General features: G+C 36.7%; 1 pseudogene across 1 annotated transcript; it reads left to right on the plus strand.

Moving 5' to 3' along the window:
• The first annotated feature begins 302 nt into the window (after positions 1 to 302).
• LOC309635005 (ferritin heavy chain pseudogene) lies at positions 303 to 25,671 on the plus strand (annotated as a pseudogene). The gene has a single exon. The product of its transcript is annotated as a ferritin heavy chain pseudogene (transcript).
• Positions 25,672 to 26,755: the final 1,084 nt, after the last annotated feature.

Raw genomic sequence — 26,755 nt, forward strand, 5'->3', positions numbered from 1 at the left:
CTTGATCTCTAAAATCATGATAGTAGTAGTAACTGCCTATGACAGACTGCCTGTTGTACTCCAATATCCATTATCCTCTTTGTCCATAGAAGAGTTTCAGGTGCCCAGATAAAGGCTACATTTCTTAGCATTCTTCCAGCTAGATGTGGACATGCGACTACATTCTGGTTAATGGGATGTGAGTGAAAGTGATGTACACTCCTGCGTGTGTTTGTCTGCCTTTCCCCAATTCCTGCTATCTAGAAATGGTGAGAGAGAGAGAATGGTATGTGTGTGTGTGTGTGTGTGTGTGTGTGTGTGTGTGTGTGTGAGAAAGAGAGAGAGAGAGAGAGAGAAGCCTTATTCCTAGAGATGGAATCTCCATCTTGAAATCTTGAACTGGCAGAGTTGCCCTGTTAGCCATCTACTGCTGGACTGTTATAAGGAGGATAAATGGATGTCTTATTTAACCACTGGGTTTTTATTAGTCTCTTTTTTACAGACGCCCAGTTCAGACTCTAAAAGTACATAATTTATGGCATTGTCATAGTAAACACAAGAGTGCTTAGAACAGTGCTCAATGAGTATATCAATTATTTTGTTATCATTCCAACAATTGCCAAATTGCTCTCTAAGGTGTTTCACTAATTTATAAACTTACCAGCAGTGCATAAGTCTTCACACTTCATTGCATTTTTTATATGTCTGCAATTTGATGGATGTAAATTACTTTTTATTAATTCATATTTTCTTATTAAGATTTTTTAAAATGAAGAACAACAAACATTTAGAAAAGTGCACAAATCATTAGTATACAGCTTAATGAGCATTTCTAAAGTGAGAATACATGTATTATCAGAATCAAGGATATCAGACCTCCTCTTTCCTCCTCCCAGTTACTACCACCATCCTCCTCAAAGGTAAACACTATCCTAAATTTTAATCACATAAATGTTATGGGCAAAATTGTACACCCCCCCCCAACTCATTTGCTGAAGTTCTAACCCCCAGTACCTCAAGTGTGACTATATTTGGAAACAGAGTCTTTAAAGAGTAATTAGGTTAAAAAGAGGTCATCGGCGTAGGCCCTAATCCAACATGACTGATGTTCTTATAAGGAGAGGAGATTAGGACACAGATGGATACAAAGGGAAGACAATGTGAAAATACAAGGAGAAGATGTTCTTCTACAAACCAAAAGAGAAAGGTCTCAAAAGAAACCAACCCTGCCAATCTTGAATTTCTAGCCTCCAGCACTGTGAGAAAATAAATGTCTGTTGTTTTAGACATCCAGTTTGCAGTGCTTCGTCATGGAAGCCCCCCCCCCAACAACTAGTACAGTAGATTAGTTTCATTCAGAATGATTTAGTATCAGAATCACTATCGGATTCAGAATCTTTTGTGTTAGATCTGTTCACTAAAGATATTTTCTTGAGATTTACTGCATTGTTGAACATGGTGGTAGTTTGTCCATCTTGTTGGTCTATGGCATTCCATTATGTGTGTGTAAAAATTTATTTCTCCATTTATGTTGATAAGCATTTGAGTCATTTCCAGTGTTTGGCTGCTATAAAGAGTGTTGCTTTGAAGATTCTTGTACAACTTGTTCATATTGGTGAGCACATGTTCATTTTCTAGGAATGGAATTGTTGCATCATGGTAAGTGCATTTGTTCAGTTCTAGTAGTTTCAGCCAAAAACTTTTCTAAAGTAGTTTCACCAATCTACACTCTCAACAACAGTACATTCCAGTTGTTCCACATTCTTTTGGCATGAGGTATTTTCTGTATTTTTTATTTTGGTTACTCTGACGTGTAATAATTTCATTGTGAATTTAATATGTATTTCCTTAACTACTAATGAGATTGAGCACTTGCTTTATGGACTAGCATATGGCCAACTTTATACTTGAAAAGAATGTGTATTCCATGTTTTTGCAGTGTCCTCTATTATTTCAAGTCAGTTAAACTGGTTACTCATGCTGCTGAAATCTTCCATATCCCCATCAATCTTTGTAATAAAATGTCCCAATGATTGTGGATTTGTCAATTTCTTCTCTACATTCTGTCAATTATTGATTTATGTATTTTGAGCCTTTATGAATTGTTATATATGCCTAGTAGATTGGATCTTTTATCATTTTGAAATATTCCTCTTTATCTCTAATAGTGATTTTTGCAGTAAAGCCTACTTCTTCTAATATTAGTACAGTTATATAAATTTTATTTTGGCTAATATTTGCATATGTATCTTTTTTCATTCTTTTTAGAAAAAATTTACTTTCAACATTTCTACAGTCTTACATTTAAGATGCATCTTTTGTGTGTCATAAATGGCTGACTTTAAAAAACATCCAATTCTACAAACTTTGTCTTTTAATCACAGTATTCAGACTACTTACATTTAATTAAATAGCTGTTATATTTGGGTTTAAATCTACCATCTTATTATTTATTTTCTATATGTTTTTCTTTTGCCCTTTCTTGTTTTCTTTTAGATTATTCAAGTATTTTTTATTATTCCATACTTACCCTCTATTACTTTGTTATTCATTATTATACTATTCTTTAGCTGATTAGCCTAAAGACTAATACATGAGTCCTTGATTTGTTACATTTTAATACAAACTGTTACTTTACCACTTCCCCAGTAATGCATATATTCTTTTCCCATATTTTGTTGTTATGTATTTTACATCTTCAAATATTTAAACCACACAATGTATTAGACAATATTTTAGACATTCATTCAGATGTATTCAAATAATTATCCTTTTTTTGTTCTTTATTTTCTCCTGCTTTTCTATGCAGGTTTTCTACCAAAAGAACTTAATAAAATTTTTAGTATATATATTTTTTTATTGTGGGTCTGCAGGTGACTAACCCTCAGTTTTTGTATATCTGAATATATACTTATTTTACCTTAAATTTTGATGGATATTTTTGCTGTGTATACAATTCTAGATTAGCAGGTAGTTTCTTCCAGTATTTAAAAACTATTACTTTCTTCTAGTTTCTAATGTTTGCATTGCATATTTAGCCATTAGTCTGTTTCTTGATTTTTTGAGGGTAACATTTTCTCTCTGGATGCATCTGATATTTTCTCTGTATTTGTATTTGTATGTTTGAATCTTTGGTGTGTCAGTAGTTTTACTGTGATGTGTATCTGTGTGGACTTCCTTTGTATTTATCTCTTTTGTGGTTCATAAAATTTATTGAGTCTGTAGCTTGATATTTTCTACGCATTTATGGAAATTCTTAGTCATATTCTTCAAATATTGTTTTGTCCCACTTTATCTCTTCTCTCCTTTTACACATATTATATATTTATTACATGCTAGACTTTTCATCATGTCCAGTATGTTTCTTGTAATATATTCTATACTTTTCCTCTTTTTTTGTCACAGTGTTTCATTCAAGCTATTACCTGCCAACCTATCTTCCAGCGCACTAATTCTCTCATTAACAGTGCCCAGCCTTCTGTTAAACCAATCCACTGAGTTCTTAATTTGGGTTTTTATATTTTTCCATGCTAGAATTTTTATTTGATTCTTTTCTCTGGACTCTAGTTCTCTGCTGAAAGTCTCTATCTTGTCCTGTACTTTATTTTTTGATCATATTAACCATAATTATTTTTAATTCTGTGTCTGATAACTCTAATATTTGGATCTCCTATGGATCTGTTTTAATTTTACCAAATTTTTTCCTTTTTGTTCTAAGTAATTTGATTCTGTTTCTGGTGTGACTGGTTGTTTTAAATGGATGTTGTCATTGTATATGAAAACGTTTAAAGATAATTTGACACTCATGATATTACTTTCCTACAGAGAGTACTAAATTTTGCTTCTGGTAGACAGACAATTAGAATAGAAGGAGGTCATCCTAATCTATTTTGGGTTGAACTAATTCCAGATATTTTTCACTAGTAGTCTATTTCCAGTTTCCTTAGTCCAAAGCGTAGCCTTTCTGGAGTTTCAGCTGAATGTCTGGGGCATTTTACCATGATCTTCTATGGTAAGCCCTGTATTTCAGTTTTTGTCTCCCCAGCCTTTGTGACTGTTGGAAATTCTGAAGTTTCTTAATCTCTTAGGCACCAGTTTTTGTTTGGCTTTTGGCATCTTGGCTGAAAGTTACAGATTGGCAAATATTGACAAATATTTCAATGGGGCAGGCAACAACGAATATTGAGCTTACTTCTCTGTTATTCCTTTCTCTCTGGAATTTTGGCTCCTCAAGTCCTAACTATTTTGATTGCTCTCTGAAGTCTTAAAACAGATTTTAAAAATTTTCCAGACTTTTTTTGTTGCTTTATATTAAAAGATTTAGTCTTATGCAAGTTAGGCAGCTATAGCCAGATGCACACACCCTCTGACTGTTATTTTAATTTGCATATCCATTTATTATAGTGGGGTTGGGGAGGTCTTTATATATTTACTGATCATTGTGTTTTCTTCTCTGTGAATCCTTTGTCCACTTTTTATTAGGTTGTTTTTTGGTTGCTAACACATGAAGAACTCCAGATACTATTTGGGGGAAAGGAGGCTATAATATGTCTGCAAATATCTTCCTCTAGTCTGTGACTTGTCTCAATTTTTTTATGTTACCTTTTGTCACACAGAAATTTTCAATGTTAATAGATAAATTTCAAACATGTTTTCCTTTATAGTTTGTGGGTTTTGTGTCTGGTTTAATAAATTTTTCTGAGTCCTGATGTTATAAAGATATCCTCTTAAGACTTCTCCTAAAAGTTTTTCAGTTTTATTTTCATATTGAGGCCTTTAATTTACCAGGCATTTACTTTTTCTGTGTTGTATTATGTAGGAATAGCCACATGTTCTAGCACCATGTATCAAATGCCAACCACTTCCCAACTGTCTGGTAATGTCACTGTCAGTGTTTTTTGTAAGATTAATTTTAGTATTTTTAATGTATTAATGTCATTAGTTTCTTTTTTATGTTCACATAACTACTTAAGGACAGTAATCACATCTTATGGCTCTTTGACTCTCCCAAACTTTTTAACTTTTATAAAAATTAAATACAATGAAACATTGTTAATAGATATATTGATCTAAACTGATTCATGCTGTATGTTGATAAACAACATAGCACTTTCTACCTAGCACAAAATGTACACCCATGATTTCTGTTGGATATTGCAACATGTACAACAAAATATTTACTTGTGGTGACTCTAAAATAGAGCTCTAGAAAAATATTATTAGTACTAGCTGAAATTTATTGGTTACTGATTATGTGCTTGGAAATGTTCTAAAAACTATGTTAACTCTGTATGTGTTAACTTTATATATTTAACTCATTTCTAAGAAAACTGTGACTTAGGAACTACTATTATCAGCATTTTTCAGATGAGAAAACTGAAGCACACTGTAGCGAATTTTTACTCAAGTTTATAAAGATAGGCAATGCAGAATCATTTTATTTAATCCACTTCATTTTAACTTGAAAAATAAATGAAGTCTTGCTATTGTATAACTTTCAGGTAAACGATAAATTGTGACGATATTTCTAAATAAATATATACATTTTTCTGTGATATATGTCCACATTTATATTTCATTTTATGAATACAGTTATCATAATCATCAATAATAATTTATTGGAAAAGTACCAATTTGTGGCATTGTACAAGGTGTTAAAATTAACTGTAATTTTCTTGAATCTACATAAAATGTTTGGTATGTTTGACTTTCACTGCTCTTTACTTGATAATGGCTGCATTTCAAGGGATAATGCACTTTATGTGCTGCTCTGGTGGTTAAAAACACATTTCACATAAATGGAATAAAGAACATTTAATGAACTAAGCTCTATGCATGTAAAAGCCAACAGCAATATTAGAAATGGTGTTTATTTTATAGCCCAGAAACTGTATTTTAAATGCTAGTAGATGTTTATATGACAGTTCTATTAAATATAAAAGAGTCCCATTACAAGGGAAGTCCTTTACATAGACTTTTTATGTGGTCTAAATAACATACCCAGCCCTGCAACTCCTCATGTGAGACATTTTTAGAACCTTATTTATGTTAAAGCCATAACAAACTAGCAACTAGAAAACTATAATGGGCACAAACGGCTAATAAAAAGAGATTGTTGAAAATACTTCTTAATAGCAACTTAGGAAGAATCCTGATGAAACAAAGTCAAGGCTCAGTGTCTCTGGAAGCCTGCCACCCCAGTAATCACAGACCACAGGTACTCCCCCTTTTCCATCTTCATTGCTTTCTTGGCTGGAAATTAAACAGCAAATGAACTTTAAGACTGGTATTTGCCCTACTTTTCATCCGAGTGCCTACTGAGCCAGAGGTGTTCTGGAAAAAATCCTAGGATCATTCTTCCTCCCTGTGCTGATTATTTACTAGATGATTCCTCTGAGAAGTAGGGCAGATACTCCAAAACTGGTCAAAGGGGGAAGAATGCCAGCCTGTGTGCACACATGAATCTGTATGTGTGTGCAAATGTGTGCATGTGTTTTATATATGTAAGGCCCAGACACTTGAAATCTGGATCACTTCTCAGCTGAACTGCTGTGTTTAGACAAGCTAGCTAAAATGAACAGGTCAAACCCTTTATTTATAGAGTAAAAACTATTTGATCTGGGGTAGATATCAGCTCTACAGTCAAACATGTGGGCCAAAGTCATTTTTATTGCTACTTTGTGCAAAATTCTGAAATGGTTCCTGTGGTCATCCATGTGAGCAAAGGAAAAGTTCCCACAGAAAAGTGGGCCAATCAAGTGTGAAATGCTGCTTGGATCACTAAAAAGCCAGTACGTGTTTATATAATTGAAAGTGTAAAGCAATGGAAGGAGAATGACTTTAATTTCTGAACTGCAGGAATCTCCTCATGAATTTTGCTCATCCAGGCCCTGGAGGTACACTGCTAGGGCAGTAGCTGAGGTAGGCACCAAAGCAACGCTCTCTCTATGAAATATAGAGAGATGCTGTACTCTGGAATATAGTTTGAAAACTACTCACCTATTGTAGTTATCTATGCCATAGGATGAATTGTTCAAAAACCATCAATTTTTGGAGCTGGCTGCCTCCTTCAAGGTCAGTGACATTTGTCTCTCACCCAGTGAGGAAATTTGCTCCCCAACACCGCTGATGGAGGGCCTCCAGTCTGTTTCTGAACTCACAGTGTTGGGAAGCTCAAGACCTCAAAATCTTTCCAGATTTACTTGTAAGGAAATTTTTTTACAAGACATTTCCCAACCCATACGTACTTAATTTATGTAATCATGTCACTTAAATGAAAATGGCCACCCAAGAACAGCTGGCTTATCTTAGAAGTTTCCCACTGCCATTCTTGGAATTTCCCTTTGTGATAGGGAAAAATTATACATATATACATACATATATATATTGAATATATATATAGCTCTATATATCTCACATATATAAAAATGTGTTTTTAGCCTGTGTCATCCTGCTCAGCTTCTGAGCCTTTGTTGTGCTGAGTGGAGGAACGTGCCTTAAAGAGAATATCTTGAAGTTATTCTAGGGCCCTAAATAAAGTATGTTTGGACTTGGAATATGAGTCAAGTTAAAGAAATTAAAGTGCTTTCTGATTTTCTTATTCTCCACTCACATTTTCATTCTCTTTTAATCAAGTTGATTCTTCCTATTTGCAGACTGTTCTCCTTGATAGGGCTCTTCTAATAATACAGCTTCTGGATATGGTATAACAAGATATTGATATATGAATAACATCAATTTGTATGTGTCCACTTTTTCTTAATTTTATTTCTGATTAAGTGTACTAGCACCATAACTTTGGAGGGAAATATTAGGACTTTTGAAGGTTTTAAGATATCTGATTCTACTGGAATATTTAAAACAACTTTGAAAACAAAAAATAAAGTTAGAGGGAGGACTAACACTATATGTTATTAAGACTTATTATAAAGTTATAGAAATTAAAACAGTGTGGCATTGGTAATAAGACAGAGAAATAAAAGAGTAAAATAAAATAGTTTACAAAATGACCTACACATAATAGACAACTGATTTTCAATACAAGTTCAAAGGTAATTCAATGGTGAAAAAATAGTGTTTTCAACAAAAGTGCTTAGACAATTGGATATCCATATGGAAAAAAATGGATGAATAAACAAAAATTTGATTCATACATCACATTATATGCACAGGTTAACTCAAAATAGTTTACAAACCAAATGTAAGATGTAAGACTATACATCTTCTAGAAGAAAACATAGGAGAAAACCTTTATGATCTTGGGTTAGGTAAAGATTTCTTAGATGCAACACCAAAAGCATAATTCATAAGAGAACAAATTAATAAATGAACTTAATAAAAATTGTTGTTCTTTGAAAACCCAAGACTAGGAGAAAATCTTTGCCAAGTATCACTCTGATAAAAAACTAGTATCTCACACATGTAAAAAACTCTCATAACTCAACAATATGAAAACAAATAATCCATTTTTTTAAAAAGTGGGCAACAGTTTTGAACAGACACTTCATCTAAGAAGATATAAGAATGGCAACTAAGCACAAGAAAAGATGTTCAATATTATTAGAGAAATGCAAATTAAAGCTACAATGCAATAGGGCAGAGGTTCTTTGCAGAAAGTCACTGTGGCTTCCTGTTTCAGTACTCCTTCTATGGAACCTAGCTGGCCTGCCACTTAGGGCCAGCCCTCTGACACCTCCTCACAGATCCCACAGACCACCTCCAGGAGCCCACTGCCTGCCATGGTGGCCAGTTCCCCCTTGCAGGTTTACCAGAATGACTGCCAGGACTCAGAGGTCACCATCAACTGCCAAATCAAGCAGGAGCATCTCCTACATCTCCTATATCTACCTGTCCATGCACCTCTTACTACTTTGACTGTGATGATGTGGCTGCAAAGAACTTTGCCAAATGTTTTCTTCACCAATCTCATAAGGAGAGAGAACATGCTGGAAACTGATGAAGCTACAAGAACCAAGTAGATACCCAAAACTCCCATCAGGATATCAAGAAACCAAACTGAGACCACTGGGAGAGTGAGTTGAATGCAATGGAGTGTATGTTACATTTGAAAAAAAAGTGTGACTCAGTCAGTACTGGAACTGCACAGACTGGCATTGACAAAAACAGACCTACTTGGGTGATTTCATTGAGACATATGACCTGAATGAGCAGGTGAAATCCATTAAAGAACTGGGTGACCACTGTAATCAACTTGCATAAGATGGGGGCCCTGGAACCTGGCACTACAGAGCCTGTCTTTGACAAGCACACCCTGGAAGACAGTGACCCTGATGGCTAAGCCTTAAGTTGGCTTCTCCATAGCCATGGGGGTGACTTCTTTGGTCACCAAGGCAGTGCATGCATTTGGGTTTACCTTTACCTTTTCTATAAGTTGCACCAAAGCACCAACTTAAGTTCTTCCATTTGTAGCATTCTTTCAAATAAAATAATTAGGTACAGCACCCCCCCAAAAAAACTACAACAAAACAACACTGCATTGCATACTTATTAAATGGCTAAAATTTTAAAAGCTGACTATGCTAAGTGTTGATGAGGAAGTGGAACTCTTAATGGTAGAGATGTAAAATGGTAAAAGAGCTTTGGAAAACAAGCAATTTCTTAAAATGTTAAACATACACCTATCTTCTGGCCCAGCACTTCCACTAGATCCTACCTAAGAGAAATGAAAGCACAGGTCCATATAGAGACTTGTACACAAATGCTCATAGGAGCTTTATTTATAATAGCCAAAAAGTGAAAACAATTCAAATTTCCATTAATAGGTATGCATAAACTAAGTGATATGGTTCACCCATTCAATGGAATGCTACTCAATAATAAAAATGGATGAAATATTCATCCATGTTACAGCAGGAAAGAGTTTCAGAATAATTATGCTGAGTGAAGGAAGGCAGAAAAAAGGTCCTGTATGATTCCATTTTTATAAACTTCTGAAAAATGCAAACTAACGTATTCTGACAACAAACAGATCAGAGGTTGCCGGGAGAAAGAAGGTTAGGAGGTCCTGAAGGAAGGCATTATGAAGAAGTGCAAGGAAACTTCTGAGAGTGGTAAATATGTTCATTACGTTGCAGGGGTGGTTCAAATTTTATACTTTAAATATGTGCAGTTTATGTACGTCAACTATGCCTCAATAAAGCTGTTCAAAAAATCTCTGAATGGCATAAACTTAGCACAGGTTTATCTTTAAATAAATCTTTTATTATTTTTCTTTTTTTATCTGTTTTCTTTTTATTAAATTAATTTTTATTGGAGTACAGTTGATTTACAATGTTGTGTTAGTTTCTGCTGTACAGCAAAGTGAATCCATTATACTTTTACATATATCCACTCTTCTTAAGATTCTTTTCCCATATAGGTCATTACAGAGTATTGAGTAGAGTTCCTAGCTATACAGTAAGTTCTTTTTTTTTTTTAACTTTTTAAGTTCTATTGGAGTATAGCTGATTAATAATGTTGTGTTAATTTCAGGTGTACTGCAAAGTGATTCAGTTATATATATATACATGTATCTATTCTTTTCCAAATTTTTTTCCCATTTAGGCTGTTACATAATATTGAGCAGCGTTCCCATGCTATACAGTAGATCCTTGTTGGTTATTAGTTGACATATAAATACATCTTTTAAATGAGGCTTTAAAATGTTAGCCTAGCACAGGGTGAGGACACTGTAAGTAGCAGTGACTGCTTCCCTTGTTTTCCTGGGCTCTTGCCCTCATCCCTTTGGGCATCTTGCTGCTCTCTAGCTCCTAGGTCCAAGGTCATGCAGGGTTGCTACTGTTATTGGCTTGCTCTTTCACTGCTCATCTTTTTCTCTCTAACATATATTTCTCAGACTTAGAGTCTCATAAGATCCTTTAAGAAAAGATATGTGTAAAACTGGTAAACACCCTTCTTTCATTTCCTCCTTTAAAAAAAACCACATCAGCTCCTAAAGTAAATAACATTGTTTTTTGTCTTTTGGCTATGTTTTGGGGTTTTTTGGGGTGGGCGGTGAAAATAAAAGTATTAACTTTAGCTTTCCGTTTGACATTTTAGAAGTGAGAGAATTAGCGAAGTAAGCCTTCTTTCTAATGAAAATTGGTGAAAGCAGATAGATTTTATTAATTTAGTCAAGAAAATTGGAAAGTGAGAGCTGGCCCATGGAGCCCATCTGGTTCTTGACTAAATTTCAGCCCACAGTCAAACAGCCCCAAGTGACAAGGGTGCTTGCTGCACTAGCTTCATGGGCTTTAAGGACCCAAAATGCAAAGTCCACAAGATGAAGGTACTTCTCTGTGGAAATTGGCCCTGCTTCTCTGTTTCTGTGTTAATGACTGTACATCTCTTCCTTCATAGGGCCCCTTTCTTTATCTCTTTCTGTGTGACTGTGTGTGGTCTCCTTTTGTGTCTATTTCTCTTCCCTCTTCTTTGACTCTATTAACTATATCATGAAGTTAAACTTTGTTTTTATTATTTTATTTATTGAATGGAATGTTTGAATCTTCTTCCTTAAAAGCAGATGGATGGCATATTTTTACTCCTCTCCAAAAACCACTCCAATTACATTGCAACTAATAAAATCTAGTTGTTTTTTGCTTTTAGTTATATGTACTTCAATTTGCTTTTTTCTGTGCTACTGGCTCTGCTCTCCCCCCGTCTTTCCTTGACAGCAATAATGCTGTTGTAAGGTCATAATTTGGTGAATTATTGTAGTTTATAGACTTATTTGTAGGTGGTGTCAAGTGCATTACAATATAGTTGACAGTATATGTATTTGCTATTTTTCCCTTTAATTTGTTTTCCCTATTTTGATTGCTAATAAATATTTTATCAGTAAAATAAAACTAATTAAGTATATCCATTTTTTAAAAACTTGCATATTTAACAAAATTGTTATAATCTTCAAAAATGACTTGACAAAATAAATTTTGATTATGAAATCAGTAGGGGTCAATAAGAAACATCAGTTTTCTTATATTGCTTTGGCCAGTTTTCTCATCTTTGTTTTTTAATTTTTATTTATTTATTCATTTATTTAATTTTTGGCTGCATTGGGTCTTTGCTGCTGCACGCCGGTTTTCTATAGTTGCTGAGAGCAGGGGCTACTCTTTGTTTTGGTGCACGGGCTTCTCATTGCGGTGGCTTCTTGTTGCAGAGCACGGGTTCTAGAGTGCAGGCTTCAATAGTTGTGGCGCACGGGCTTAGTTGCTCCGTGGCATGTAGGATCTTCCCGGACCAGGGCTCGAACCCGTGTCCCCTGCATTGGCAGGCGGATTCTTAACCACTGAGCCACCAGGGAAGCCCCGAGTTTTCTCATCTTTGGATGAGCGGGTGATTGTGACCACACCATTTGCGCTGAGAGGGCACCAAAGACTAGTTTTAGATATTCAGTTTCGCACAATAGAAGACCCCTGAACTTCTAAGAAAGTTTACTTCATAAACTATGGCTAATCATCTATGAGTCTGGTATTATACCAAATAAAACATGAAGCCATGGATAATGGACCTTATCAACAATTAAAGTGCAGTGTGAAATACAGAGTGAGGCAAATGAGAGAAAGATTACAAAAGAGTTTTGAAAACATTAAGCAAAAATATTCTAAATTGATTTAGTCAATGCTGTAAGGAGATTAGAAAAAAAAGACTGCTTGAAATCCTGAGCCTCTGATTCTATATTATTTTAATCATAGAAAATAAACAGTACAAGACAGGGGAATTTCCTTTGAAATACAAGTTGGAGAGAACTTCTTTTGCAGTTCCTTTATTGTATCATCATCTCTTTCCAATTCTGCTCTTACTTTGTGACTTCCTGATAAAGAGCAGTTATAAAATTTCCAGAATTACGCCCACCTGCAGCAGCAAGATTTTAAAATGTGAGTATTTCCAGAAGGAGAGTTCAGCCACATTCACACTGACCTCTGGGGATATAAAACAGCCTCGAGTAACAAAGAGAGGCAGGGCTTCTTCAACAATAGACAACCGTTAGAGGGAGCTCTCACCTGTATCCCTCTCTAACCCATGGGTTTCCTGTCCCTGTGAAAAAACAAGGCTGTTTGAGCAATGAATACTCCTCTATGAATAGACCAAGTGGCTGATAGAGTTTACACCAGATTTGCAAGAAGAAATGGCCACCAGTGGTACAAGGAGGAATCACCAGAGCAGCTCAAGTTAGAGCAGATGTTGGCCTTGGTTGTTTCCGTATTGCAGTGAACACACACTGTGCAGTGAGGAGTAGCCAGCAGGCAAGGCACACTGTACCTGCAGTAGCTGTGCAATCTCCCAGTGAAACTCTAATTCCTCACACTTGCCTGGGAAGAGGACCTAGAGCCTGGAGCCTTCCCTAGGATTCTTAAAATACAACCTCTAGGCAGCAAGTGTGCATCTTCTCTTTTGCTGCCAAAAGTCAGCACTAGGCCGAGAAGGCCAGGGCAGAGGCATTCAGGCCTTGGACTCTTGAGTAGAGACTCAGCCAGAATTCTTTACTGTGTAGTCTCGTTTGCCTTTATAAGGTCAAGCAAACAGCCTCCCCTCCTGCTACTGCCATCTAAGCTGCCCCCTTGATGCTAGTGGAGTCACAATGTAAATAAAACTAGAGTGGAATTTTTTTGGGTAGCAATATGGATCAGTCAGGTTTTGGTAAAAGAGCAAGAAATCAGTGTAGGCAGTTCAAAATGTGGGGTTTAATACAAAGAATTTGGTGTTTATAAATTAGTGGAAAAGGCAAGAGGGACAGAAGTCGGGGTTGCAACTGGACATCTGCATTCAAGGTCACACCACTGCAGCTGCAATTTATAGGTTAGGAGACAGCTGCCACTCCACTCCACACCCAGAAATCTGGGGATGAACAGGGGAATCTGGTTTCCTCACACCCCTGGTCTATCAGAGCTCATGGTTGGCCAGTAAGGCCACAGAAAGATGGCCTGTCCCACCCCTACACGTTCCAAATCTCATGGGAGCACGTCGCATTGGTAGAAACTACATCACATCCAGGATGCAAAATCAGCAAGTTGGTTGCAAGAGAGTTTCAGAAATGTGGAGGTAGGGATGGATGTGGAGGGTCTGTAGACACTGCCTAGTATCATCTGTTGCTGTTACACTAAAACCAAATAAAATGTGACTACAAGTGTTATTCTCCACGAGCATAGTACTCCTGGCAAAGTTAGTACATTATCAATAAATAAAAGAAATCAACAGCCAAAAACTATAGTCAACACTTAGCAAACTAACAATGTTAGATAAAAATATATTAGTTTTTTTCTGGTAAATTCAAGTCAGCTCTTCATAAGAAATCGTATGATTTCATCATTTAAAATTCTCACCTCTATGATGCTTATGGATAAAATATTTATGCATGTCTTTGCATATAAGTAACTTGAAAGTTTTAAGCAAAATGTACCGCTAATTGAACTAAATAATTTCAATTTCCATGAACAGTCTTAGACTTAGTTTTATAATCAGTTTAATATAGGTCATGTGGATTAATCATGCTCATGGTGATTTTTATCTTTTATGACTAAAATGTACAATTGCCAATAAAGCTGATAAGTTCAGAGAATTAAATTTTCCTGTGTTTCAATTTTCTTTTCCTTCTTCTGTGACTAGACTTGGTATCTAATATATATCAGAATGTTATTTTCTAATATAAAGCACAAAAAAGTCTAGAGTGTTGAATACTATTATTCAAATAATGTTTAAAAAATTGCTGTGGCTTCCATCTTTCCCAGGAAACAGACTCTGAGACAGAAATTTGTGTGTGAGTGATTAATTGATGAGCGCTCTTGGGAGAAACATCTGTGAGTGTTGAGAGACACTGGGAAGAGAGGAGGAGTTGAACCATGATTCTGTTGTAATGGAGGCCTCAGCAGATCCTCTGGAGCGGAGATGACCCTTCAGAGTTGTCCTGAATCAGGTTGGACGCCTATCTTGACTACCTTGGATGTGGGCTACTCCCAGGGAACAGGTGTTACCTTGGGTGAGGCAACTTCCTTGTACAAAGGGCAGTGTCCACTGGAGATTATCATATTAAGTGAAGTAAGTCAGGCAGAGAAAGACAAATGTCATATGATATCACTTATATGTGGAATCTAAAAAATGATACAAATGAACTTATTTACAAAACAGAAACAGACTTACAGATTTCAAAAACAAATTTATGGTTACCAAAGGGGAAAGGTGAGGGGGTAGGATAAATTAGGAGGTTGGGATTAATATACACACACTATTATATATAAACTAGATAATCAACAAGGACCTATTGTATAGCACAGGGAACTCTACTCAATACTCTGTAATAACCTATATGGGAAAAGAATCTGAAAAAGAATCTATATATGTATATGTATAACTGAACCACTTTGCTGTACATCTGAAACTAGTGCAACATTGTAAATCAATTATACTCCAATATAAAATAAAAAATTAAAAAACAAAATAGATAAATAAGGATCTACTGTATATTCAATATCTTATAATAACCTATAAAAGGTTCTTTTCAGATTTGCTGTACACGTGAAACTAACACCACGTTGTAAACATTTAATACTTCAATTTAAAAAATAGTTTAAGAAAGGTGAATTAATAAAAAAATTATCATAAAAAAGGGAAATGTCCAGAGAGGAACTCACTAAGAACCTTCAGCAGTCAACACCCCAGCATCTGGAAAGATGAGTGCCTCAGCCCTTGAGGGGGATCTAGACTGACAGACCATAACATTCACTATACCTCCCGCAGACACCATGTTGAGAACACCCTAAGACAGATCTAGATCCCAGCCTCACCCTATTTAAGGAAAACATTTGTTTGGACACACTGATATATTCTATATCAAACCACAGTATATTATCTTGTTGAGTCTTAAATACTGGAAAACTTTCTGGTTAGATTGTACCTATAGTGAAAACATAAGTATTTTGGAGTATACATGTGATACAGTGTTTTTCTATGTCAGAAGGAAGTTTTAGTTTATTTTTCTATCTTACAACTATCTTTTGGAAGTTTAATTTTGATTCTGTGTTGTATGAATTACAATTATTGTGAACATTCTCTTATTATTCTAGCATCGTATATAATAGCCTATTTTCCAGGCAACTTGAGATATCTTGTGTGAGAAAAGATTTTATTTTCAATCTGAAGTGTCACATTGTTATAAAACAAATGAGTCTTGAATCTTTGAAAAGCAGTCTAGTTTTATTTGTATTATTAATTCGACACGTCAGAAGCTTCAGTGAACGTTTCAATTTTTGTAAAATTAAATTACAATACTGTCTGAAAAGTTAAAATTAAAGGGAAAGATATGTCATTTTGAATGATATTTGTTTAAGATAACTTATATTAGAAGTCAGTTAGTATATAAAGCAGTGCAAACAAGAAGATCAGCATAAAACAGAGGCATAATGTTGATTTTGTGGAACATCAAACAGAAATCGTGAAGCACGATCATTAAAAGAAGTTACATCAGAATGATAATATATGTGACCTATACAATTATAGAAACAAGCGCACTTAAAAGTTACTATATTTGGTGCAGGATCCAGGTGATGAACATAAATCAATCTGTGTTACAGAAAAAGAAAATTTTACTATTAATTAACAGCAATCAGTGAAGAAATAAAGCCAAAGGGAGTTTTGAATACATATAGACAAGAAGAACATTTCAGGTGAAGAAATTAGCAGTAGAACCTGGGAAATAGAATCCATCTAGAAAAGTCAGTCATGACTGAAGATAAATTATGATTAATATATTTACCACCATAGGAATATTAATATATTAGTGTTTTCTGGTGTTCACTAGACCTTGCTTTTTTTGCCGACTTTATTTTCTTAAAATATATCTTTTTTTTTCTCCAGAGAGATTGCTATTACTGATCCTTGAAAAAACTCATGGGAAGTGGTTTTCTCCTTTCTTAGGGTTGCATTTAAATCATCCTGAGATTTTTCTAATTGGACGCACGTTTTGCTGCTGAACAAAGAACAGGATAACCCATCACCTGAGGCTATAACAATGATTCATTTGCACTAAGATGATTAAGGAATGCTTATATTTTAGCTAAAAGTCAAGAATCCAATGTTGAATATCAATGATTTTTCATGGATCTGGAAGATACTTTACCCACAGTTTTCCCCATCAACAACAAGTAAAGGTTTGGAACACTGGAATTGCCTTGCAAAATTAGTTTTGGGGGTTGGGAGAATATCCATGAGAGAGATCAAATATATGCATCATGGGCTTTTTATTGACTGTTAGTGTTCTTTCAGTGACCCAATGAGACTCACTGCATAAAATCAGGCTATACCATAAGAGATAACAATGAAGAAAGAGCATCATCACTAAAGCAACTTACCTCCCAAAAGCCCTTACCCACAATTTCTCTAGGCTGAACATTCAGTCCAGGTGAACTGATACACCCAGGGTTTCCCAGCACATCTGGTTTCCCACATCAGCATCCCCATGACTGACTTCTGATTTTAGCCACATCTGCACTGCACAGTTCCCGGTGACCTCAGGCTCACCTCAGCTAACACTGTCCTATCCAGGGTACATGCTCTCTACTTATGGGCTTCCTGCACTCAAGTGCAACATAGGGGTTGGAGGGGTAGTTTTAATGCCCAGAGGCAATCCTCAACTGAGGAGGGATAGGAACTGTTGGGTAAATGCCCCATCTTCCTCCAATTCTTCACAGGGGACAATTCTGGGAGGCATTCTGCACATTTCCCAGGCAGTCCCTGAGGAACTAAGCCCATTGCCCAAAGCAGCAACCTTAATCATACACCTTTAGGTCGAATATTCCTCCTTTCCTGCCTCATTTCCCTCTTTTTCACTTCTCCCAGGGACCAGATTCCAAATAAACTAACAGAAGCCAAGTTCTTGTCTCTGCTTTCCTTTTGGGGGAACCCTGATTAATATACTTCTGATTATTATTATTGTCACCATTATGTTATTTATCTCATCTCAAAAATGAGTCATCTCAAAATCCTTCCTGCTTAAATTTGACAAATATTAAGTTTTTATGTGTACTTTTGTCTATTTTGTTCTACTGACAAATTTATATATTGTTTGGAATTGTGTTTGTTTTATAATACATTAATACATATTAAAGCATATTTTCCTTCCATTTTTCCTCCTTGTAGAGATATTTGTGGCTCTTAGTAATTTATTTTTCATAAGAATTCTAAATTAATTTTATCCAATTCCAAGATAAATCACATTGTGATTGCAATAAATGATTTCAGAATTTGCATTAAATTTACATATTAATTTGGAAAGAATTGCATTTTAAATATTATGTTGTTTCATTCAGAAATAAAATATATTTTCTCAAGAGTCTCAGTTCATTTGGGATGCTATAACAAAATACTACAGACTGGGTGGCAACAGAAATTCATTTCTCACAGTTCTAGAGTTTGGGAAGTCCAAGATCAAGACACCAGCAGATTCAGTGTCTAGTGAGGGCCCTCTTCCTGGTTCATGGACCATCTTCTCTCTGTAACTTCACATGGTTACTGGTGGGTCAAAAGGCTAGGAAGTTCTCTGGGGTCTCTTTTAGAAGGACACTAATCCCATTCATGAGGACTCTACCCTCATGACCTAATCACCTCCCAAAAGTCTCCCCTACTAATGCCATCATACTGCAGGTTAGGTTTCAACACATGAATTTTGGGGGAACACAAATATTCAGTCTATAGCACCAAGTGTTCAGGTATCACTATTATATAATTTTCTTTAAATTCCTTACTTTTCTTATATAATATATTCCTAGGTATTATTTCTTCATTTGGGTTGCTATTATTAATTGATATTTGTTTTTCAATTTGGATCTTTAACTGGTTGCTAATATAGAGAAAGTCTGTTTTGTAAATTTTTTTTTTCTTTTACCTGGCTACTTTACTAAATTCCTTATACAGTCTTCTATGTACTCCGAGCATATAACCCTTTCATATGTATGTATAGGTAACTTCGCCTTCTCTCCTTTAATATTGATTATTTCTATTTATTTTCTCATTGCATTTGTTAGAACCTCTCAAATGATATTGAATTATAGTAGTAATAGCAGGTGTCACTTACATAGCTTTTATTTTTAGTAGAAATTATCTCAGTGTTTAATTATTTTCTACACTGGAGTTTTGGTAGCAAGCTTTTTATTATATTTAAGTAGTTATCTTCTATTTCCATTTTATGTAGAGTTTTTATTATGAGGTTTAACAATATTCCAGGAATTGAGGGAGTGAGGTGGGGAGAATTCCTCATGCTTGTACACAGAGGGGAAGGAGGCAGTAAAATGGGGGAGTTTGATGGAAATAAAATTACTTAGCAAGGTTGCAGATGGGAAGTGTTACATATGAAGTTTACATGTGGAGAGACTGGCCTGAGGAAGAGGTAGAATCTCTCTCTGGCCAAGCTGAAAGGAGGGAAGGCAAGGTGCTTGAAGACCCAGAGAACCTCTGACTTGAAGAAAGGAGATGTTTTCTTTCCTTGTAAACTACTTTGTCTCCTTTTAAGAAAAATTTGGGTATAAACTAACATGGGCAGACAAATAGGGCTTATTTTAGGTTTGAGACTGGTGGGTATGAATGACGCTGTATGACTCAGAACAGTGATCACAGACTGGCAGACCGGGAAGCTCGAAGGAATAAAGCAAAAAGGCAGATTAGCGAGAGTGCTTACAAGGGGGCTGATGGGAGTAAAGATGCTATGGTGAGAGAGGGTGATGTCAAGATGCTACATGAAGCTGGGTGTCAATGATTTAGCAGGGTGATGGTGAGTGAAATTAAAATCAGAGGACTCCAAGGCAAGGGTTTTTAAAGAGCTGTTAACATGGAGGTTGAAGTAAATCTAAGTTGAGGGTAGAGACTTCAAAAAGAAAGAACAAAGATAAACCAGGTGCTGAGTCACTGAGGAAACTAAGATGACAGAGATGAGTGTGGGCACAGGTAGTAATACTAGATGATAAACTTAAGTAAATATCAAGCACACGTAGTAATACTAGATGATAAACTTAAGTAAATATCAATAGTGGTCTTCGCTAAGGCAGTGGGGAGCTACTGCGGGGTTAGAGTGAGAATCCAACCGGCTAATAAATGCACAGGTAGATAGTAGGGAATTGCAGAGCAAGAGAGGAACAAGCGTTCAGGAGGAGCCTGCAGGTGGGCAAGGCAAGTGAGGATAAGAAAAAAAGGAAGGAGACAATTTCGAGTTAGTTTGGAGTCACATGTTAATTGTATCAGAGAGTTTAATGATTATGCTGTATGTTACCCTACAGTCCCAAAGATTTAAATAAAACTTTGTGGTGTGTGGCTTCTAAAACTTTGTTTTACAGTAGGCATAGGGGTTTAAAGATTCTTTTACTGGCTCAGTGGTTAAGAATCCGCCTGCCAATGTAGGGGACACGGGTTCGAGCCCTGGTCTGGGAAGATCCCACATGCCGGGGAGCAACTAAGCCCGTGCACCACAACGACTAAGCCTGCGCTCTAGAGCCCGTGAGCCACAACTACTGAGCCCACGTGCCACAACTACTGAAGCCCGTGCACCTAGAGCCCGTGCTCTGCAACAAGAGAAGCCACCGCAATGAGCACTCCCACCGCAACTAGTCTCCGTTCACCGCAACTAGAGAAAGTCCGCGCGCAGCAACAAAGACCCAACGTAGCCAAAAAAATAAATTAATTAATTAAATTAAAAATAAAAAGAAATTTAAAGATTCTTTTACTGGTCTTGTGTGTGTGTGTATGTGTGTGCATATGTCTAGGTGTGTTAGGGTTGCCAGATTTAGCAAATTAAATACAGACTACGCAGCTAAATTTAAATTTCAGAAAACAAAGAATAATTTTTTAGTATATGTATGTCCCATGTAATTGAGCATATTTCATAGGCCATATTTGTACTAATTTTTTATTTACCTGAAATTCAAATGTAACTGCTGTGTGTCTGTGTGCATATGTAGGCAGGTATTGGGGATATGAGCTGAGATATCCTTTCAAACTTAATATCTTAAAAGAACAGCTCAGAATAAGTCATGAGAAATCTTATCGCTGTATGTTTTCCTACTCATTATAAATTTAACAGGCAATGGAATTTACATACATGGAATTTGTTTCTGATTTTTTAAAAAAGGTTTCCAAGGTTCAAGCATAAACAGAGGAATTTGTTCTTTAATAATAGCTTCTATAGTTAAACTTTTCATGTACTTCCTCACACCAACCCCTCTCGAAGACCAACCTAAAAAGAATTTTTTTTCAAAGGAAAATGTCATATTAGGATTTTGAGAACTTTATGACTTTTTAATATTTAGAAACTCACATTGGAATTCTTGCACTTTTCAATGACTATATTGTTGTTATCAACCTATAAAATTCAAATATAAATGAAGAACTACACACATGATTTCCTCATGTGAATGGAAAGGTTATACTTGCAATTCAACCCATTCATTAAAATTATAGTCAAATTTTTGTGAGATTAAAAAAATTCTGTAAATATAATGGAATTATTTACTTAGATTCTACTTTTTAAAAAATTGAAGGCACCAAAAATTATGTGAGTTGGGACAAGACAGAAGCCTGGAGTTTGTTTTCTAACCATGGCTTGCGGTCCCTTCACATGATACTCAGCATCTCTACTCAGAGAAGAATGTGGTTCTGATGGGCACATGGACTGGGGTATCGTCTGGGGCTAGTTTTTAGCACTCCAAACATGTGAGTGGCTGAAGTTAAATCCAGAAGTCCTTAGAATTGTGTTTTGTGTGTTTACAAAGCAGTTCTCAGTGACATCCATCTTCCTTACACCGGATGGTCCAACCCACTGAAGTAGCATCTCTGTGACATTAGATTTAATAGTTTTTACTGGAGATTGTCTCTGTTTCAAGGTCCTGCCTGGTGTCTGCAGCCCTCTTTGCCTTGCAGATGAGCCACTTGGTATCTATATGCCATCACCTCCACTCCTCCTCTTTATTCCCCCTTCCCTGTGGGTTGAGAGCTGTGTCCTGACTCCAGATGGCAGGCAGGGGAACTGCAGGCACTCAAGCTTGGTACTCTGTGATTTGGAAACAAAGCACCTTGCAGCTTATGTATCTTCAACATCTACCATGTGAATCCATGGTTCTTTATGGTTTCACATCCATTGTGAAATGACACAAAACCTCCCACGGTAAATTATTTTATTCACAGATTACAGATAAGCATACTGAGATCAAAATTGAAAAGACAAAGAAACTAACATTTGCTGAGCATTTGCTTTGTGCCTAGCACTGTGTCAAGCATTTTACAAACATCGTCTCATTTAATTCTCACCACAAACCCAAGAATTATGTGTTGTAAGAGGCAGGAGTTACAACATATATTTTACAGATGAAGAAATGTGCTCAGAAGAGTTAAGAAACCTGTCCAAGAACATATAGCTAACAAGTGGTGGAAGAAGAATTCAAATGAAACCTTGTAATTCTAAAGCTCATGCTTGTCCCATTTCACAATGGTTCTCCATGGAAGTCAGTTAGCTTGTCTAAGTTTACTCACCTAGGAAATGGGGGATATAGGATTCAAACTTAGGTAGGTCTGACTCCAAAGCCCATAAAAAATAGTATTTAGAACAAACTTATGGTTACCAAAGGGGAAAGGGGGGGAGGGAGGAATAAATTAGAAATTTGGATTAACAGATACACATATATACATAGAACTGAATCTCTTTGCAGTACACCTGAAACATTGTAAATCAACTATACTTCAATAAATAAATAAATAGCATTTAATGGGGCTGATTAGACCATTCAAAAATTGTTGCTGTCTGTAGTAGATCCAAAAAAGAGCACTACAGCTCTTGTCATTAGTAAGTTCTAAAAATGTGTGTGTGTGTGTGTGTGTGTGTGTGTGTGTGTGTGTGTGTGGTTTTGGGAATACACTGAGCACGTTGCCTTAAAAAAGATGTTAAGAGGTCTTGAACTATGGTCTACCACTAACTTGCTCCTTCCCCAAGCATTAGTGCTTAAAGTCCATTGAGTGAACATTGGTGTTTGAATATAACTACTTCATTCACACAGCAATGGGGTTAGGCTGATGCCATCCCTCTAATGAGTCATGCAGCTCAAGCACAGGCTTAAGATCCTAATGGATTTCTTAAGCAGCAGAACTCAGTGTCCAGAGATAGCACCAGATATGCTTCTTAAAGGATGGAGTATGGGGTTGGTGGGAGTCATTTCATGGGAGTAAAAGATTGGAAGAAACTTGGCTTCTAGTTTTAGCTTTGAGACTAATATACTGTGGGATCTTGGGCAGACTGCTTAACCTCTCTGGGCCTTTAGTTTCTTTATGTAGATGGGGGCTGGGTGGGCCATGTTTTTATGTTCACCTATCTTTAACATTCATGATATTATGACTCAATGATATTTTCTGCATTTTGCTTTTACCTGTTAAGAAGCAAAATCATCTGCAGTGGCTCTACAGCTATGATGGGATTTCTTTAGAAAGCAGAGTCAGGGAAGTCATGGGGAAAATGGTATGGCAGACAGAATTGACCTTTGAGTCAATCCCCTATCTTTTCCTGGCCTCAAGTACCCAGCAACAGCAGATGTCTTGCCTGCTTTTAGCATATCCCCCAGATCTGCTCCTTTGCAGGCAGCTTTCCATTCACAGACTTTCCTAGTGGGCCCTTGCTTGCTTCTTATACTCCCTCCAAACCAGTCTGTTCTGGGCCTCATCCTGGGTCTCACACAGAGGTAATATTCACAGTGATTCTAGCCCTAGGGGAAAACTATTTGGGTTTTAATCTTGGCCTGATCATCTCTCAGCTGTGTGGCATCTGGAAGATTACTTCACAATTCTGTGCTCCAGTTTTCTTACCTGTAAAACAGGGGAGATGATGGTGCTTACCTCACTAGCATGTCATGTGCATTAAATGTGTTGAAAAATGTAGAAAAATTCAGCAGAATGCCTGACATATAGTAAATGAAAAATATATATTATATAACAAATAGGATTAGAAGCTTCTGGGTGACTGATATAACATGTTAATTAGAACTAATATACTCATGGATGGCTATGACTATACATTTTTCCTATCCCTGAAGATGAATGTGCATTTTCCCATTTTTGTATATTAATGAAATGAATGGCTTCATGGGGATTCCTGGCATTATGGCGTACTATTAAGGCAGACATATTGGGTAAATACCCTTTCAGCAATCCTCAGATCACACCCCATAAGCTCCCTTTGAATCATGGGGCTGGCTCTGAGTGTATAGTTGACAGTACTGGGCAGAAGGCTGCCCACACTTGCCAGCACTCCTGACAAGAGTGATCAAGAGTTACTACAAGAACCACCAGAGATACATTTCTTACCACTCCTTTGAAAAGTTGTTAGAGTAGCACTAGATGTGTTTACACACACACACATACACACACACTAAATATTAGAGTCCTCTCTAGGGCACTGTCTAAAACAACTATGAAAGCATCATAGGGCATTAAGACTCCCTCTTGCGAGAGATCCAGAATCACAACTAACTGATGAACAATCATCGACAGGAAGACACTGGAACTCACCAAAAAAGATACCCCACATCCAAAGACAAAGGAGAAACCACAATGAGATGGTAGGAGGGGCGCAATCACAATAAAATCAAATCTCGTAAACACTGGGTGACTGACTCACAAACTGGAGAACAATTATATCACAGAAGTCCACCCACTGGAGTGAAGGATCTGAGCCCCACGTCAGGCTTCCCAATCTGGGGGTCCAGCAACGGGAGGAGGAATTCCCAACGAATCAGACTTTGAAGGTTGGTGGGATTTGATTGCAGGACTTTGACAGGACTGGGGGAAGCAAAGACTTCACTCTTGGAGGGCACACACAAAGTGGTGTGGGCATAAGGACCCAGGGGGAAGAAGGAGTGACCCCATAGGAGACTGAACCAGATGTACCTACTAGTGTTGGAGGGTCTTCTGCAGAGGTGGGGGGTGGCTGTGGCTCACCAATGGGACAAGGACACTGGCAGCAGAAGTTCTGGGAAGTACTCCTTGGCATGAGTCCTCCCGGAGTCCGCCATTAGCCCCACCAAAGAGCCTGTAGCCCCCAGTGCTGGATCGCCTCAGGCCAAACAACCAACAGGTAGAGAACTCAGCCCCACTCATCAGTAGACAAGCAGATTAAAGTTTGACTGAGCTCTGCCCACCAGAGCAACACCCAGCTCTACCCACCACCAGTCCCTCCCATCAGGAAGCATGCACAAGCCACTTAGATAGCCTCATCCACCAGAGGGCAGACAGCAGAAGCAAGAACTACAATCCTGCAGCCTGTGGAATGAAAACCACATTCACAGAAAGGTAGACAAAATAAAAAGGCAGAGGACAATGTACCAGATGAAGGAACAAGATAAAACCCCAGAAAAACAACTAAATGAAGTAAGGATAGGCAACCTTCCAGAAAAAGAATTCAGAATAATGATAGTGAAGATGATCCAGGACCTCAGAAAAAGAATGGAGGAAAAGATCGAGAAGATGCAAGAAATGTTTAACAAAGATCTAGAAGAAATAAAGAACAAACAAACAGAGATGAACAATACAATAACTGAAATGAAAAATACACTAGAAGGAATCAATAGAAGAATAACTGAGGCAGAAGAACGAATAAGTGACCTGGAAGACAGAATGGTGGAATTCACTGCAGTGGAACAGAATAAAAAAAAAAAAAAAAGAATGAAAAGAAAAGAAGACAGGCTAAGAGAACTCTAGGAAAACATTAAATGCACCAACATTTGCATTATAGGGGTCCCAGAAGGAGAAGAGAGAGAGAAGCGACCTGAGAAAATAGTTGAAGAGATTATAGTTGAAAACTTCCCTAACATGGGAAAGGAAAGAGCCACCCAAATCCAGGAAGTGCAGAGAGTCCCAGGCAGGATAAACCCAAGGAGGAACACGCTGAGACACATAGTAATCAACCTAACAAAAATTAAAGACAAAGAAAAATTATTAAAAGGAACAAGGGAAAAATGACAAATAATATACAAGGGAACTCCCATAAGATTAAGAGCTGATTTCTCAGCAGAAACTCTATAAGCCAGAAGGGAGTGGCACGATATATTGAAAATAATGAAAGGGAAAAACCTACAACAAAGATTACTCTACCTGGCAAGGATATCATTCAGGTTCAATGGAGAAATCAAAAGCTTTACAGACAAGCAAAAGCTAAGAGAATGCAGCATCACCAAACCAGCTCTACAACAAATGCTAAAGGAACTTCTCTAAGTGAGAAACACAAGAAAAGGACCTACAAAAATACACCCAGAACAATTAAGAAAATGGTAATAGGAACATACATATTGATAATTACCTTAAATGTGAATGGGTTAAATGCTCCAACCAAAAGACACAGGCTTGCTGAATGCATACAAAAACAAGACCCATATATATGCTGTCTACAAGAGACACACATCAGACCTAGGGACACATTCAGACTGAAAGTGAAGGGATGGAAAAAGATATTCCATGCAAATGGAAATCAAAAGAAAGCTGGAGTAGTAATACTCATATCAGATAAAATAGACTTTAAAATAAAGAATGTTACAAGAGACAAGGAAGGACACTACATAATGATCAAGGGATCAAACCAAGAAGATATAACAATTATAAATAAATATGCACCCAAAATAGGAGCACCTCAATACATAAAGCAACTGCTAACAGCTATAAAAGAGGAAATCAACAGTAACACAAAAATAGTGGGGGACTTTAACACCTCACTTACACCAATGGACAGATCATCCAGACAGAAAATTAAAAAGGAAACACAAGCTTT

This window comes from Balaenoptera borealis (genome assembly GCF_965194805.1).
Source record: "Balaenoptera borealis genome assembly, chromosome: 9".
NCBI classification, from domain to species: domain Eukaryota; kingdom Metazoa; phylum Chordata; class Mammalia; order Artiodactyla; family Balaenopteridae; genus Balaenoptera; species Balaenoptera borealis.